Source organism: Ranitomeya imitator, chromosome 1, assembly GCF_032444005.1.
Source record: "Ranitomeya imitator isolate aRanImi1 chromosome 1, aRanImi1.pri, whole genome shotgun sequence".
In the NCBI taxonomy this organism is placed as follows: domain Eukaryota; kingdom Metazoa; phylum Chordata; class Amphibia; order Anura; family Dendrobatidae; genus Ranitomeya; species Ranitomeya imitator.
In genome coordinates, this window is record NC_091282.1 from 1217468746 (window position 1) to 1217486622 (window position 17877).

The following is a 17877-nucleotide window of genomic DNA, read 5'->3' on the forward strand; positions in this document are numbered from 1 at the left end:
TTCGGACCAGCCATAGTGTAAGGCTTGGGTGTTCATGTAAAGCTGCATGAACCAGTTAATTAATTTTTATTTTTTTTTTTATTTTTTTTAATATAGGCCACACAGGGATCGTTAGGTTAATGCATTGAGGCGGTAGGCCAGTCTGAACAAATGAGTTTTTAGGGCACGCTTAAAACTGTGGGGATTGGGGATTAATCGTATTATCCTAGGTAGTGCATTCCAAAGAATCGGCGCAGCACGTGTAAAGTCTTGGAGACGGGAGTGGGAGGTTCTGATTATTGAGGATGCTAACCTGAGGTCATCAGCGGAGCGGAGGGCACGGGTAGGGTGGTAGACTGAGACCAGAGAGGAGATGTAGGGTGGTGCTGAGCCATGGAGTGCTTTGTGGATGAGGGTAGTAGTTTTGTACTGGATTCTTGAGTGGATGGGTAACCAGTGTAATGACTGGCACAAGGTAGAGGCATCGGTGTAACGGTTGGTGAGGAATATGATCCTGGCAGCAGCATTCAGGACAGATTGGAGCGGGGAGAGTTTGGTAAGAGGGAGGCCGATTAGTAGAGAGTTACAATAGTCCAGACGAGAATGAATAAGTGAAACAGTAAGAGTTTTTGCAGAGTCGAAAGTAAGAAAAGGGCGAATTCTAGAAATGTTTTTGAGATGCAGGTAAGAAGAGCGAGCCAGTGATCGGATGTGGGGGGTGAATGAAAGGTCAGAATCAAGGATGACCCCAAGGCAGCGGGCATGTTGCTTTGGAGTAATGGTGGAACCGCAAACGGAGATGGCAATGTCAGGCAAAGGTAGGTTAGTAGAGGGAGAAAACACGAGGAGTTCAGTTTTTGACAGGTTTAGTTTCAGATAGAGGGAGGACATGATGCTAGAGACAGCGGTAAGACAATCACTGGTGTTTTCTAATAAGGCAGGCGTGAGATCAGGAGAAGAAGTGTATAGTTGGGTGTCGTCAGCATAGAGATGGTACTGGAAGCCAAATCTACTGATTGTTTGTCCAATAGGGGCAGTATACAAAGAGAAGAGGAGGGGGCCTAGGACTGATCCTTGAGGAACCCCAACAGTAAGGGGAAGGTGAGAGGAGGAGGAACCAGCGAAACATACAGTGAAGGATCGGTCAGAGAGATAGGAGGAGAACCAGGAGAGAACGGTGTCCTTGAGGCCGATGGAGCGGAGCATAGTGAGGAGGAGCTGATGATCCACAGTATCAAATGCTGCAGAGAGATCCATACATTACAATACACCTTCTCCACTGGATTCACTGTGGAAAATGAAATGCCGAGAGACGAAGAAAACCCTATACACTCCCTGACACAAGTTATGTCTCTAATCCATGTTATGTAAATGAAACCTTATAACCTGACGTTAAATTCATCCATTGGTTGTATAAATTATTCTTTTGAAAGCTGAAACCCTCTGATATGTAGTTTAGGTTAAGAAAATAAATCGGCATCAATGCAGAAATATTGATCAGTTAATGGACACAGAATGGTCAGATTTTGGCAAGACAAAAGTTTTGTCGCCCACAGAAAGTAATGTGATACTCAAACAAATAATTAACTTAAAATACAAATATACAGTTAGGTCCATATATATTTGGACAGAGACATTTTTCTAATTTTCGTTATAGACATTACCCCCAATGAATTTTAAACAAAACAATTCAGATGCAGTTGAAGTTCAGACTTTCAGCTTTCATTTGAGGGTATCTGTTATGACCTGGTGGTTAGGAGCACCCGGAACGACCTGATGGTTAAACTCACACAGGACAAGCTCTGGGAAGTGGGAGCTCTGCTGACCGCAACCCCTAATCCTATCACACAACTAGAAATAGCCGTCGAGCATACCTAAGAGCTAACTAGCCCTAGAGATAGAAAATAAAGCCTACCTTGCCTCAGAGAAATTCCCCAAAGGAAAAGGCAGCCCCCCACATATATTGACTGTGAGTTAAGATGAAAGTCACAAACACAGAAATGAAACAGGTTTCAGCAAAGGGAGGCCAGACTTACTAAACAGACTGAGGATAGGAAAGGTATCTTTGCGGTCAGCACAAAACCCTACAAAAAGACCACGCAGAGTGTGCAAAAAGACCTCCGCACCGACTCACGGTGCGGAGGTGCCACTCTGCATCCCAGAGCTTCCAGCTAGCAGGGCAAGATCATGATAGCCAACTGGACAAGGAAACAATGAACAAATAATAACTAGCAGGGACTTAGCTTCTGCTGGAGTAGACAGGTCACCAGAAAGATCCAAGAGCGAACTGAACCAGTACAAGAACATTGACCGCTGGCATGGAGTAACGATCTGAGTGGAGTTAAATAGAACAGCCAGCCAAAGAATAAACTACGTCACCTGTGGAAGGAACCTCAGAAGCAGCAGCTCCACTCACAGCCACCAGAGGGAGTCCAAGGACAGAACTCGCCGAAGTACCATTCATGACCACAGGAGGGAGTTCGATAACAGAATTCACAACAGTACCCCCCCCTTGAGGAGGGGTCACCGAACCCTCACCAGAGCCCCCAGGCCGATCAGGACGAGCCAAATGAAAGGCACGAACTAGATCGGCAGCATGAACATCAGAGGCAAAAACCCAGGAATTATCTTCCTGACCATAACACTTCCACTTGACCAGGTACTGGAGTTTCCGTCTCGAAACACGAGAATCCAAAATCTTCTCCACTACATACTCCAACTCCCCCTCGACCAACACCGGGGCAGGAGGATCAACGGAGGGAACCATAGGCGCCACGTATCTCCGCAATAACGACCTATGGAACACATTATGGATGGCAAAAGAAGCTGGAAGGGCCAAACAAAATGACACAGGATTGAGAACTTCAGAAATCTTATACGGACCAATGAAACGAGGCTTAAACTTAGGAGAGGAAACCTTCATAGGAACATGACGAGATGACAACCAAACCAAATCCCCAACACGAAGTCGGGGACCAACACAGCGCCGGCGGTTAGCGAAACGTTGAGCCTTCTCCTGGGACAACGTCAAATTGTCCACCACATGAGTCCAAATCTGCTGCAACCTGTCCACCACCGTATCCACACCAGGACAGTCCGAAGGCTCAACCTACCCTGAAGAGAAACGAGGATGGAAACCAGAATTACAGAAAAAAGGCGAAACCAAAGTAGCCGAGCTGGCCCGATTATTAAGGGCGAACTCAGCCAAAGGCAAGAAGGACACCCAATCATCCTGATCAGCAGAAACAAAGCATCTCAGATATGTTTCCAAAGTCTGATTAGTTCGTTTGGTTTGGCCATTTGTCTGAGGATGGAAAGCCGAAGAAAAAGACAAATCAATGCCCATCTTAGCACAAAAGGACCGCCAAAACCTCGAAACAAACTGGGAACCTCTGTCCGAGACGATGTTCTCCGGAATGCCATGCAAACGAACCACATGCTGGAAAAACAATGGCACCAAATCAGAGGAGGAAGGCAATTTAGACAAGGGTACCAAATGGACCATCTTAGAGAAGCGATCACAAACCACCCAAATGACCGACATCCTTTGAGAGACAGGGAGATCTGAAATAAAATCCATGGAAATATGCGTCCAGGGCCTCTTCGGGACTGGCAAGGGCAAAAGCAACCCACTGGCACGAGAACAGCAGGGCTTAGCCCGAGCACAAGTCCCACAGGACTGCACAAAAGAACGCACATCCCGTGACAAAGAAGGCCACCAAAAGGATCTAGCCACCAAATCTCTGGTACCAAAGATTCCAGGATGACCCGCCAACACCGAACAATGAACCTCAGACAGAGATAACTCTACTAGTCCATCTATCAGGGAGAAACAGTTTCTCCGCTGGACAACGGTCAGGTCTATCAGCCTGAAACTTCTGCAGCACGCGCCACAAATCAGGGGAGATGGCAGACAAAATTACCCCCTCTTTGAGAATACCCGCCGGCTCAGGAACACCCGGAGAGTCGGGCACAAAACTCCTTGACAGGGCATCAGCCTTCACATTCTTAGAGCCCGGAATGTACGAAACCACAAAATCAAAACGGGAGAAAAACAGCGACCATCGAGCCTGTCTCGGATTCAACCGTTTGGCAGACTCGAGAAGTCAAATTCTTGTGATCCGTCAAGACCACCGCGCGATGCTTGGCTCCTTCAAGCCAATGTCGCCACTCCTCGAATGCCCACTTCATGGCCAACAACTCGATTGCCAACATCATAATTGCGCTCAGCAGACGAGAATTTTCTAGAAAAGAAGGCACATGGTTTCATCACCGAGCCATCAGAACTTCTTTGCGACAAAACAGCCCCTGCTCCAATCTCAGAAGCATCAACCTCGACCTGAAACGGGAGCGAAACATCTGGCTGGCACAACACGGGCAGAAGAAAAACGACGCTTCAACTCCTGAAAAGCTTCTACAGCCGCAGAGGACCAATTGACCACATCAGCACCTTTCTTGGTCAAATCAGTCAACGGTTTAGCAACACTAGAAAAATTAGCGATGAAGCGACGGTAAAAATTAGCAAAGCCCAGGAACTTCTGCAGGCTCTTCACAGCCTAAGAGCTAACTAGCCCTAAAGATAGAAAATAAAGCCTACCTTGCCTCAGAGAAATTCCCCAAAGGAAAAGGCAGCCCCCCACATATATTGACTGTGAGTTAAGATGAAAGTCACAAACACAGAAATGAAACAGGTTTCAGCAAAGGGAGGCCAGACTTACTAAACAGACTGAGGATAGGAAAGGTATCTTTGCGGTCAGCACAAAACCCTACAAAAAGACCACGCAGAGTGTGCAAAAAGACCTCCGCACCGACTCACGGTGCGGAGGTGCCACTCTGCATCCCAGAGCTTCCAGCTAGCAGGGCAAGATCATGATAGCCAACTGGACAAGGAAACAATGAACAAATAATAACTAGCAGGGACTTAGCTTCTGCTGGAGTAGACAGGTCACCAGAAAGATCCAAGAGCGAACTGAACCAGTACAAGAACATTGACCGCTGGCATGGAGTAACGATCTGAGTGGAGTTAAATAGAACAGCCAGCCAAAGAATAAACTACGTCACCTGTGGAAGGAACCTCAGAAGCAGCAGCTCCACTCACAGCCACCAGAGGGAGTCCATGGACAGAACTCGCCGAAGTACCATTCATGACCACAGGAGGGAGTTCGATAACAGAATTCACAACAGGTATCCACATTAAAATTGGGTGAAGGGTTTAGGAGTTTCAGCTCCTTAACATGTGCCACCCTGTTTTTATAGGGACCAAAAGTAATTGGACAGATTCAATTGAAAACCCTTTGTTGGCAATGACTGCCTGAAGTCTTGAACTCATGGACATCACCAGACGCTGTTTCCTCCTTTTTGATGCTCGGCCAGGCCTTCACTGTGGTGGTTTTCAGTTGCTGTTTGTTTGTGGCCTTTCTGTCTGAAGTTTAGTCTTTATCAAGTGAAATGCTGCTCAATTGGGTTGAGATCAGGTGACTGACTTGGCCATTCCAGAATATTCCACTTCTTTGCTTTAATAAACTCCTGGGTTGCTTTGGTCATCGTTTCATACTACAGATGGACAATGACCCAAAACATAAAGCCAAAACATAAAGCCAATCAGTGTGGCTGCATGTGGCTGGATCTGAGCGCACAGTATGGCGGCTCTGAAGACCTCAGAATTCATTCTTCTGTCCTGTGTCACATCATCAATAAACACTAGTGACCCAGTGCCACTGGCAGCCATGCATGCCCGCGCCATCGCACTGCCTCCGCCGGGTTTATGCATGCCCGCGCCATCACACTGCCTCTGCCGGGTATTACAGATGATGTGGTATGCTTTGGATCATGAGCTGGACCGCGCCTTCACCATACTTTTCTCTTTCCATCATTCTGGTGGAGGTTGATCTTGGTTTCATCTGTCCATAGAATGTTCTTCCAGAACTGTGCGGCTTTTTTAAATGTTTTTAGCCTTTTTATTCTTGATGCTTATGAGTGGCTGCACCGTGCAGTGAACCCTCTGTATTTACTTTCATACAGTCTTGTCTTTATGGTTGATTTGGATATTGATACGCCGACCTCCTGGAGAGTGTTGGTCACTTGGTTGGCTGTTGTGAAGGGGTTTCTCTTCACCATGGACATTATTCTGTGATCATCCACCACTGTTGTCTTCCGTGGGCGCCCAGGTCTTTTTCCATTGATTTCACCATTGCTTGCTTTCTTTCTCAGGATGGACTAAACTGTAGATTTTGCCACTCCTAATATTGTAGCAATTTCTCGGATGGTTTTTTTCTGTTTTCGCAGCTTAAGGATGGCTTGTTTCACCTGCATGGAGAGCTCCTTTACCGCATGTTTACTTCACAGCAAAACCTTCCAAATGCAGCCCCGCACCTCAAATCAACTCCAGGCCTTTTATCTGCTTAATTGAGAATGACATAACGAAGGGATTGCCCACACCTGTCCATGAAATAGCCCTGGAGTCAAATGTCCAATTACTTTTGGTCCTTTTAAAAACAGGGTGGCACATGTTAAGGAGCTGAAACTCCTAAACCCTTCATCCATTTTTAATGTGGATTCCCTCAAATGAAAGCTGAAAGTCTGAACTTCAACTGCATCTGAATTGTTTTGTTTAACCCCTTAAGCCCCGAGGGTGGTTTGCACGTTAATGACCGGGCCAATTTTTACAATTCTGACCACTGTCCCTTTATGAGGTTATAACTCTGGAACGCTTCAACGGATCTTGGCGATTCTGACATTGTTTTCTCGTGACATATTGTACTTCATTTTAGTAGTAACATTTATTCGATATAACTTGCGTTTATTTGTGAAAAAAACGGAAATTTGGCGAAAATTTTGAAAATTTCGCAATTTTCCAACTTTAAATTTTTATGCCCTTAAATCACAGAGATATGTCACGCAAAATACTTAATAAGTAACATTTCCCACATGTCTCCTTTACATCAGCACAATTTTGGAACCAAAATTTTTTTTTGTTAGGGAGTTATAAGGGTTCAAAGTTGACCAGCAATTTCTCATTTTTACAACACCATTTTTTTTTAGGGACCACATCTCATTTGATGTCATTTTGAGGGGTCTATATGATAGAAAATACCCAAGTGTGACACCATTCTAAAAACTGCACCCCTCAAGGTGCTCAAAACCACATTCAAGAAGTTTATTAACCCTTCAGGGGTTTCACAGGAATTTTTGGAATGTTTAAATAAATGAATATTTAACTTTTTTTCACACAAAATTTATTTCAGCTCCAATTTGTTTTATTTTACCAAGGGTAACAGGATAAAATGGATGCCAAACATTGTTGTACAATCTGTACTGAGTACGCTGATACCCCATATGTGGGGGTAAACCACTGTTTGGGCGCATGGCAGAGCTCGGAAGGGAAGGAGCGCCATTTGACTTTTAAATGCAAAATTGACAGGAATTGAGATGGGACACCATGTTGCGTTTGGAGAGCCACTGATGTGCCTAAACATTGAAACCCCCCACAAGTGACACCATTTTGGAAAGTAGACACCCTAAGGAACTTATCTAGAGGTGTGGTGAGCACTTTGACCCAACAAGTGCTTCACAGAAGTTTATAATGCAGAGCCGTAAAAATAAAAAATCATATTTTTTCACAAAAATAATCTTTTCGCCACCAATTTTTTATTTTCCCAAGGGTAAGAGAAGAAATTAGACCACAAAAGTTGTTGTGCAATTTGTCCTGAGTGCGACGATACCCCATATGTGGGGGTAAACCACTGTTTGGGCGCATGGCAGAGCTCGGAAGGAAAGGAGCGCCATTTGACTTTTCAATGCAAAATTGACTGGAATTGAGATGGGACGCCATGTTGCGTTTGGAGAGCCCCTGATGTGCCTAAACATTGGAACCCCTCACAAGTGACACCATTTTGAAAAGTAGACACCTTAAGGAACTTATCTAGATGTGTGGTGAGCACTTTGACCCAACAAGTGCTTCACAGAAGTTTATAATGCAGAGCCGTAAAAATAAAAAATCTTATTTTTTCACAAAAATGATCTTTTCGCCCCCAATTTTTTATTTTCCCAAGGGTAAGAGAAGAAATTAGACCACAAAAGTTGTTGTGCAATTTGTCCTGAGTGCGACGATACCCCATATGTGGGGGTAAACCACTTTTTGGGTGCATAGCGGAGCTCGGAAGGGAAGGAGCGCCATTTGACTTTTCAATGCAAAATTGACTGGAATTAAGATGGGACGCCATGTTGGTTTGGAGAGCCCCTGATGTGCCTAAACATTAAAAACCCCCACAAGTGACACCATTTTGGAAACTAGACCCTCTAAGGAACTTATCTAGATGTGTTTTGAGAGCTTTGAACCCCCAAGTGTTTCACTACAGTTTATAACGCAGAGCCGTTAAAATAAATTTATTTTTTTTTCGCAAAAATTTTTTAGCCCCCAGTTTTGTATTTTCACAAGGGTAACATAATAAATTGGACCCCAAAAGTTGTTGTCCAATTTGTCCTGAGTACGCTGATACCCCATATGTGGGGGGGGAACCACTGTTTGGGCGCATGGCAGAGCTCGGAAGGGAAGGAGCGCCATTTGGAATGCAGACTTAGATGGATTGGTCTGCAGGAGTCACGTTGCATTTGCAGAGCCCCTGATGTACCCAAACAGTACAAACCCCCCACAAGTGACCCCATATTAGAAACTAGACCTCCCATGGAACTTATCTAGATGTGTTGTGAGAACTTTGAACCCCTAAGTGTTTCACTACAGTTTATAACGCAGACCCGTGAAAATAAAAATTCTTTTTTTTTTCACAAAAATGATTTTTTAGCCCCCAGCTTTGTATTTTTACAAGGGTAACAGAATAAATTGGACCCCAAAAGTTGTTGTTCAATTTGTCCTGAGTACGCTGATACCCCATATGTGGGGGGGAACCACTGTTTGGGCTCATGGCAGAGCTCGGAAGGGAAGGAGCGCCATTTGGAATGCAGACTTAGATGGATTGGTCTGCAGGCGTCACGTTGCATTTGCAGAGCCCCTGATGTACCCAAACAGTAGAAACCACCCACAAGTGACCCCATATTGGAAACTAGACCTCCCATGGAACTTATCTAGATGTGTTGTGAAAACTTTGAACCCCCAAGTGTTTCACTACAGTTTACAACGCAGAGCCGTGAAAATAAAAATCCTTTTTTTTCCCACAAAAATGATTTTTAGCCCCCCAAATTTTTATTTTCCCAAGGATAACAAGAGAACTTGGACCCAAAAAGTTGTTGTCCAATTTGTCTCGAGTACGCTGATACCCCATATGTTGGGGTAAACCCCTGTTTGGGCGCACGGGAGAGCTCGGAAGTGAAGGAGCACTGTTTTACTTTTTCAATGCAGAATTGGCTGGAATTGAGATCGGACGCCATGTCGCGTTTGGAGAGCCCCTGATGTGTCTAAACAGTGGAAACCCCCCAATTATAAATGAAACCCTAATCCAAACGCACCACTAACCCTAATCCCAACTGTAACCCTAACCACACACCTAACCCAGACACACCCCTAATTCTAATCCCAACCCTAATCCCAACCGTAAATGTAATCCAAACCCTAACCCTAGCCCCAACCCTAGCCCTAACCCTAACCCTAACCCTAACCGGAAAATGGAAATAAATACATTTTTTTTAATTTTATTATTTTTCCCTAAGGCTAGGTTCACATTGCGTTAGGGAAATCCGTTTAGCACTAGCGGATTGCGCTAACACAATGTCTTTTTAGGTGTCGTGTTTAGTGGTCGCGTTAACGTCCCCGCTCTGGAAGATCGGGGATCGGACCTCGGGCGCGCCGCGGACGCTGCAAGCAGCGTCTGAGGCGCGCCACAAAAGAATGGCACCTTGCTAGCGCGAGCCGAAAATGGCACGCTCTAGCGATGCGCTACACCTGAAAATCACATTGCTGTCAATGGTTGTGCTAACGGACCCGTTGCACGGCGTTAATTGTGACATTTTCGCCGTGCAACGCTGTCCGTTAGCGTTAACCCATTAACGCAATGTGAACCTAGCCTAACTAAGGGGGTGATGAAGGGGGGTTTGATTTACTTTTATAGCGAGTTTTTTAGCGGATTTTTATGATTGGCAGCCGTCACACACTAAAAGACGCTTTTTATAGCAAAAAAGTTTTTGCGTCTCCACATTTTGAGACCTATAATTTTTCCATATTTTGGTCCACAGAGTCATGTGAGGTCTTGTTTTTTGCGGGACGAGTTGACGTTTTTATCGGTTACATTTTCGGACACGTGACAGTTTTTGATCGCTTTTTATTCCGATTTTTTTGTGAGGCAGAATGACCAAAAACCAGCTATTCATGAATTTCTTTTGGGGGAGGCGTTTATACCGTTCCGCGTTTGGTAAAATTGATGAAGCAGTTTTATTCTTCGGGTCAGTACGATTACAGCAACACCTCATTTATATCATTTTTTTTATGTTTTGGCGCTTTTATACGATAAAAGCTATTTTATAGAAAAAATAATTATTTTGGCATCGCTTTATTCAGAGGACTATAACTTTTTTATTTTTTTGGTTATGATGCTATATGGCGGCTCGTTTTTTGCGGGACAAGATGACGTTTTCAGAGGTAACATGGTTATTTATATCCGTCTTTTTGATCGCGTGTTATTCCACTCTTTGTTCAGCGTTATGATAATAAAGCGTTGTTTTTTGGCTCGTTTTTTTTTTTTTTTTCTTACGGTGTTCACTGAAGGGGTTAACTAGTGGGCCAGTTTTATAGGTCGGGTCGTTACGGACGCGGCGATACTAAATATGTGTACTTTTATTGTTTTTTTGTTTTTTTTTTATGTAAAGAAATGTATTTATGGGAATAATATTTTTTTTTTCTGCTTTATTTAGGAATTTTTTTTTTATTTTTTTTTTACAAGTGTGGAAATTTTTTTTTTTACTTTTTCACTTTGTCCCAGGGGGGGACATCACAGATCACCGATCTGACAGTGTGCACAGCACTCTATCAGATCGGTGATCTGACATACAGCCGGGCAGGATTAGAGCTGCAGCTGCAGCCTGATCCTGACCCGGAAGTGCTCCCTGCAGGACCCGGATGCAGCCCGGCGGCCATTTTGGATCCGGGGACTGCAGGGAGAAGACGCTCGGTACACGGTGAGCACATCACCGTGTACCGATCGTCTCAGGGAAGCCCGCAGGGAGCCCCCTCCCTGCGCGATGCTTCCCTGCACCGCCGGCACACCGCGATCATCTTTGATCGCGGTGTGCCGGGGGTTAATGTGCCGGGAGCGGTCCGTGACCGCTCCTGGCACATAGTGCCGGATGTCAGCTGCGATAGGCAGCTGACACCCGGCCGCGATCGGCCGCGCTCCCCCCGTGAGCGCGGCCGATCGCATATGACGTACTATCCCGTCCATGGGAATTAAGTCCCAGGTCACCTGGACGGGATAGTACGTCATATGGGATTAAGGGGTTAAAATTCATTGTGGTAATGTCTCAAACCAAAATTAGAAAAATGTTGTCTCTGTCCAAATACGAGGGGCGATCCAAAAGTAATGATAAAAGGTTATTTCTATTGCACACATAAATTAAAATAAAATGTTTTCTTCTCTCTTAGGTACCCACTAGTCCAGGAAAAAAAAATTACTTAAATAGACCACGATTCCCGGGAGCTACGTTCATTTGAATATGAACTGCCGAGGAGTGAACATCAAAATGGAAAAAAACGAGCTCAGAGCTGTCATCAAATACCTCTGCTTGAAAAAAATGACTACCAAAGACATACACATCGACTTGGTGGAAACATTGGGGGACTCTTCTCCTCCATATTCCACAGTTGCATGCTGGGCCAAGGAATTTAAGCTGGGAAGAACATCGACGGAAAATGAACATCGTGAAGGACGCCCATCCACGTGCCTCAATGAAAAAAACGTGAAAAAAGTTGAAGAAGTTGTATTGGCAGATCGAAGAGTGACTATCAGGCATGTAGCTGAGGTCCCAGGGATCTCATATGGCAGTATTCAAAGAATCCTTGCAAAAGAATTGCATATGAGAAAGGTCTCCGCGCGTTGGGTGCCAAAAATGTTAACCAACGAACAAAAGAAGAAACGAGTTGACATTTCAATAGCAAATCTAGAAAAGTTCCAAGCAGACAAGGAAAATTTTTTTGTCCCGTTTTTTTTGACCATGGACGAGACCTGGATCCACCACTTTGATCCGGAAACTAAACAGCAATCGATGACATGGAAACGAGCCGACGAACCGACGCCGAAGAAATTCAAAGTGTCAAGCTCAGCAGGGAAGGTTATGGCGTCCGTTTTTTGGGACGCTGAAGGAATTATTATGGTGGACTATTTGGAGAAGGGAGCCACTATTACGGGCTCCTACTACGCAGAGCAAATAAGAAGATTGCGGGAGGCTATCAAGGAGAAAAGGCGTGGCAAACTGCGGGCTGGAGTGTTGTTTCACCAAGATAACGCGCCGCCTCACAAAGCTGCTGTTGCCATGGCTAGCATTCAAGAAGCAGGCTTTGAACTGGTGGAACACCCCCCCCCTATTCACCAGATCTAGCCCCCAGTGACTTCTTTCTCTTTCCTCGGCTCAAGGAACACCTCCGGGGCAAGAAATTTGACGACAATAGCGACGTGATAACCGCTGTTGGGTTTTTTTTTGAGGGTCAAGATCAAGAATTTTTTTCGAAGGGAATTCTAAGTTTAGAAAAGAGATGGACTAAATGTATAGACTTGTTAGGAGACTATGTAGAAAAATAAATTTATTTTTTGACTATATTCATTGTGTTTAGTATTGATTATCATTACTTTTTGATCGCCCCTCGTATATATGGACTTAACTGTATGTTGCATAACATTGGTGAATGAAGTTTGTGGGGCTATTGGAGTCATATTTAATATTTTTTGTGACTTCCATGAGGTTGAAGGACTGCATCCATGCGGTTCAACAATGATTCATACAATTTGTTAATGAAGTCATCAGGAATAGCACAGAATGCAGTCTTACCTGCCTCCCAGAGTTCATCTAGATTCTTTAGTTTTGTCTTCCAATCTTCCTCTTCCATCTTACCCCAAACATGCTCAATTGATGTTCAGGTCTGGTGACTGGGCTGGCCAGTCCTTGAGCACCTTGATCTTTTTTGCCTGGAGGAACATTGTTGTAGAGATGGAGCACCTTCCTGCTGCAGAATTTGACCCCTTTTATGATTTGGAATATAAGAGGTAGCTGATACTTCTTGATATTTTAAGCTATTGATATTTCCTTCCACCTTGCAAATGTTTTGCGCTCCCCCATACTGAATGTAATCCCAGACCATGATCTTTCTACCACCAAATATAACTTTTCTGGGTGTATTTTGGATCCATACGGGCTCCAGTAGGTCTCCTGCAGTATTTGCGGCAGCTGTGGTGTAATTCTACTGAAGATTCATCAGAGAAATCCACCTTCTGCCACTTCTCCAGCGTCCATCTGTTTAGCAGCTGTGGGACTTTGCAAATGCCACACGGTTTTTTATTCGCCTTTTGTTTAGTGCTGGCTTCTGGGCACTGATTCGACCATGGAGGCCATTTTGAGACAGAATCCTACAAACTGTTCTAGTTGACACACGGACTTGAGGTGACCAGGCCTGTTGGAGCTCTGCTGCAGTGGAAGAGGGGCTTGCTTTGGATTTTCTAACCAACAAACGTTCCTCCTGAGCAGTTGTCTTGTGGGGTCTGCCGGACCTGGGCTTGTCAAACACATCTCCAGTCTCTTCAAGTCTTTTTTTTTTTAATTCTTTGTACTTGACGCATTAAAGGTGCCAGCCACCTCTGCAGTGGATCTGGTCTTCAGCCCCTTGATAATCCAGGTGGCTTTGGTCATAGGATGGATTTTTGTCATGATGTCAGAGCTCGAGTTGCAGTTCAAGTGAAGGTCTGGGGTGCTGGGTTTCTTTTTATATACACACACACTAATTGATCATTTTACTGAGCACAGGTGAGGATGTAAACTAGGATTGGGTGCATTATAGGACCAGGCGACAAAAATTTGTCTTGCCAAAATCTGACCATTCTGTGTCCATTAACTGATCAATGTTTCTGCATTGCTGCCAATATATTTTCTTAACCTAAACCACGTTTCTGAGGGTTTCAGCTTTCAAAAGAATAATTTATACAACCAATGGATGAATTTAACGTCAGGTTATAAGCTTTTATTTACATAACCTGGATAAGCGACATAACTTCTGTCAGGGAGTGTATTAAGGGTCACCAATCTAACCCAAGAAGAGGTGCAAAACCGGCTAAATAAGATTAAAATATATAAATATCCGGGTCCAGATGGCATACACCCACGAGTACGAAGAGAACGAAGTAGTGTCATAGACAAGTGTGTGTGTATGTATGTATGTATGTATGTATGTATGTGTGTGTGTGTATATATATATACATACATACATACATACATACATACATACATACATACATACATACATACATATACACACACATTACAGACCAAAAGTTTGGACACACCTTTAATTTTCATGACTATGAAAATTGTACAATCACAGTGAAGGCATCAAAACTATGAGTTAACACATGTGGAATTATATACGTAACAAAAAAGTGTGAAACAACTGAAATTATGTCTTGTATTCTAGGTTCTTCAAAGTAGCCACCTATTGCTTTGATGACTGCTTTGCACACTCTTGGCATTCTCTTGATGGGCTTCGAGAGGTAGTCACCTGGAATGGTTCACACTTCACAGGTGTGCCCTGTCAGGTTTAATAAGTGGGATTTCTTGCCTTATAAATGGGGTTGGGACCATCAGATGTGTTGTGCAGAAGTCTGGTGGATACACAGCTGATAGTCCTACTGAATAGACTGTAAGCTGCTTTTTTTCTTGCCATAATACAAATTCTAAGTAAAGAAAAACGAGTGACCATCATTACTTTAAGAAATAAAGGTCAGTCAGTCCAAAAAATTGGGAAAACTTTGAAAGTGTCCCCAAATGCAGTTGCAAAAACCATCAAGCGCTACAAAGAAACTGGCTCACATGAGGACCGCCCCAGGAAAGGAAGACCAAGAGTCACCTCTGCTTCTGAGCAGAAGTTTATCCGAGTCACCAGCCTCAGAAATCGCAGGTTAACAGTAGCTCAGATTAGAGACCAGGTCAATGCCACACAGAGGTCTAGCAGCAGACACATCTCTACAACAACTATTAAGAGGAGACTTTGTGCAGCAGGCCTTCATGGTAAAATAGCTGCTAGGAAACCACTTCTAAGGACAGGCAACAAGCAGAAGACACTTGTTTGGGCCAAAGAACACAAGGAATGGACATTAGACCAGTGGAAATCTGTGCTTTGTTCTGATTAGTCTAAATTTGAGATCTTTGGCTCCAACCACCGTGTCTTTGTGCGGCGCAGAAAAGGTGAACGGATGGACTCTACATGCCTGGTTCCCACCGTGAAGCATGGAGGAGGAGGTGTGATGGTGTGGGGGGCTTTGCTGGTGACACTGTTGGGGATTTATTCAAAATTGAAGGCATACTGAACCAGCATGGCTACCACAGCATCTTGCAGCGGCATGCTATTCCATCCGGTTTGCGTTTAGTTGGACCATCGTTTAGTTGTCAACAGGACAATGACCCCAAACACCTCCAGGCTGTGTAAGGGCTATTTGACCAAGAAGGAGAGTGATGGGATGCTACGCCAGATGACCTGGCCTCCACAGTCACCAGACCTGAACCCAATCGAGATGGTTTGGGGTGAGCTGGACCGCAGAGTGAAGGCAAAAGGGCATATATATATATATATATATATATATATATATATATATATATATATATATATATATATATATATATATATATATATAATATCCTGGAAATTATCGGCCAATAAGTCTAACCTCTATTGTTGGTAAAATATTTGAAGAGTTTCTGAGGGATGTTATTCTGGATTATCTCAATGACAATAACTGTGTAACTCCTTATCAGCATGGGTTTATGAGGAATCACTCCTGTCACACCAATCTAATCAGTTCTTATGAAGAGATAAGCTATAGACTGGACCAAGTTGAGTCATTGGACGTGGTATATCTTGATACCGTGCCACACGAGGTTGGTACACAAAATGAGAATGCTTGGTCTGGGGGAAATTGTGTGTAAATGGGTTAGTAACTGGCTTAGTGATAGAAAGCAGAGGGTGGTTATAAATGGTATAGTCTCTAACTGGGTCGCTGTGACCAGTGGGGTACCGCAGGGGTCAGTATTGGGACCTGGTCTCTTCAACATATTCATTAATGATCTGGTAGAAGGTTTACACAGTAAAATATCGATATTTGCAGATGATACAAAACTATGGAAAGCAGTTAATACAAGAGAAGATAGTATTCTGCTACAGATGGATCTTGATAAGTTGGAAACTTGGGCTGAAAGGTGGCAGATGAGGTTTAACAATGATAAATGTAAGGTTATACACATGGGAAGAAGGAATCAATATCACCATTACACACTGAACGGGAAACCACTGGGTAAATCTGACAGGGAGAAGGACTTGGGGATCCTAGTTAATGATAAACTTACCTGGAGCAGCCAGTGCCAGGCAGCAGCTGCCAAGGCAAACAGGATCATGGGGTGCATTAAAAGAGGTCTGGATACACATGATGAGAGCATTATACTGCCTCTGTACAAATCCCTAGTTAGACCGCACATGGAGTACGGTGCACAGCTTTGGGCATCAGTGCTCAGGAAGGATAGAAGAACTAGAGCGAGTACAAAGGAGGGCAACAAAATTAATAAAGGGGATGGGAGAACTACAATACCCAGAGACATTAGCAAAATTAGGATTATTTAGTCTAGAAAAAAGACGACTGAGGGGCGATCTAATAACCATGTATAAGTATATAAGGGGACAATACAAATATCTCTCCAAGGATCTGTTTATACCCAGGAAGGTGACGGGCACAAGTGGACATTCTCTGCATCTGTAGAAGGTTTTTCCACCAACATAGAAGAGGATTCTTTACTGTTAGGGCGGTGAGAATGTGGAATTCCTTCCCTGAGGAGGAGGTGATGGCAAACTCAGCCGAGGGTTCAGGAGAGACCTGGATGTCTTCCTGGAGCAGAACAATATTGTATCTTACAGTTATTACGGTCTTTAGAAGGAGGTAGACCTGGGGATTTATTCTGATGGAATATTGGCTGGACTGGATGAACACGTGGGTTTTTTCGGCATTGCTAACTGTTACTATTACTGATCCTGAGTTACATCCTGTATTCTACTCCAGAGCTGCACTCACTGTTATCCAATGGGACCTGCAGGCTAAGCGTGCTGGAAGCTGTAGTTCGGTATCTCCTCTGGGCACAGCTGCGGTCCCTGGAGTTTGTCCCTGTTGGAGCACAGTCCATAGTGTCATGCTGTAATGACCTGTAAATCATTTGCTGTATGGAATATCATATAATGCACACTATTGTATTACAGCAAGGAGAACGAGAAGCTCGCACTCGACAATTTGAAGAGTTTTTCGACGGTGCAAGTGAAAGGAGCCAGTGGTCCCATAAGCACTAGAGGTAAGAAAATCGCTGCACTCATCCAATTCAAAAAAGTTTCTTAGGTGAATGTTTTATTGAAATACGGTGATGAAGACGAAGCGACAACTAGTGAGGCAATCTCTTAACGTTTCGGCCACCCAGTGGCCTTGACCACAATAGTGCTGTAAGAGACACAATCTAAAGAGCCCTCAGGTACATTTATACAATCACATGCTTCTAGTAATGTGTATACTATATACAATGATCGAGCTGTTTACAATATAGAGAACATCCCATATACAATATTGGAGAAACATGTCAGGGTTCTCCGATAGGGCAACCTACTCGCCTCTAGTGCGTTCTAGTGAATATATTCCTATCCAGCTATAGCTAGTAATCCAAGGC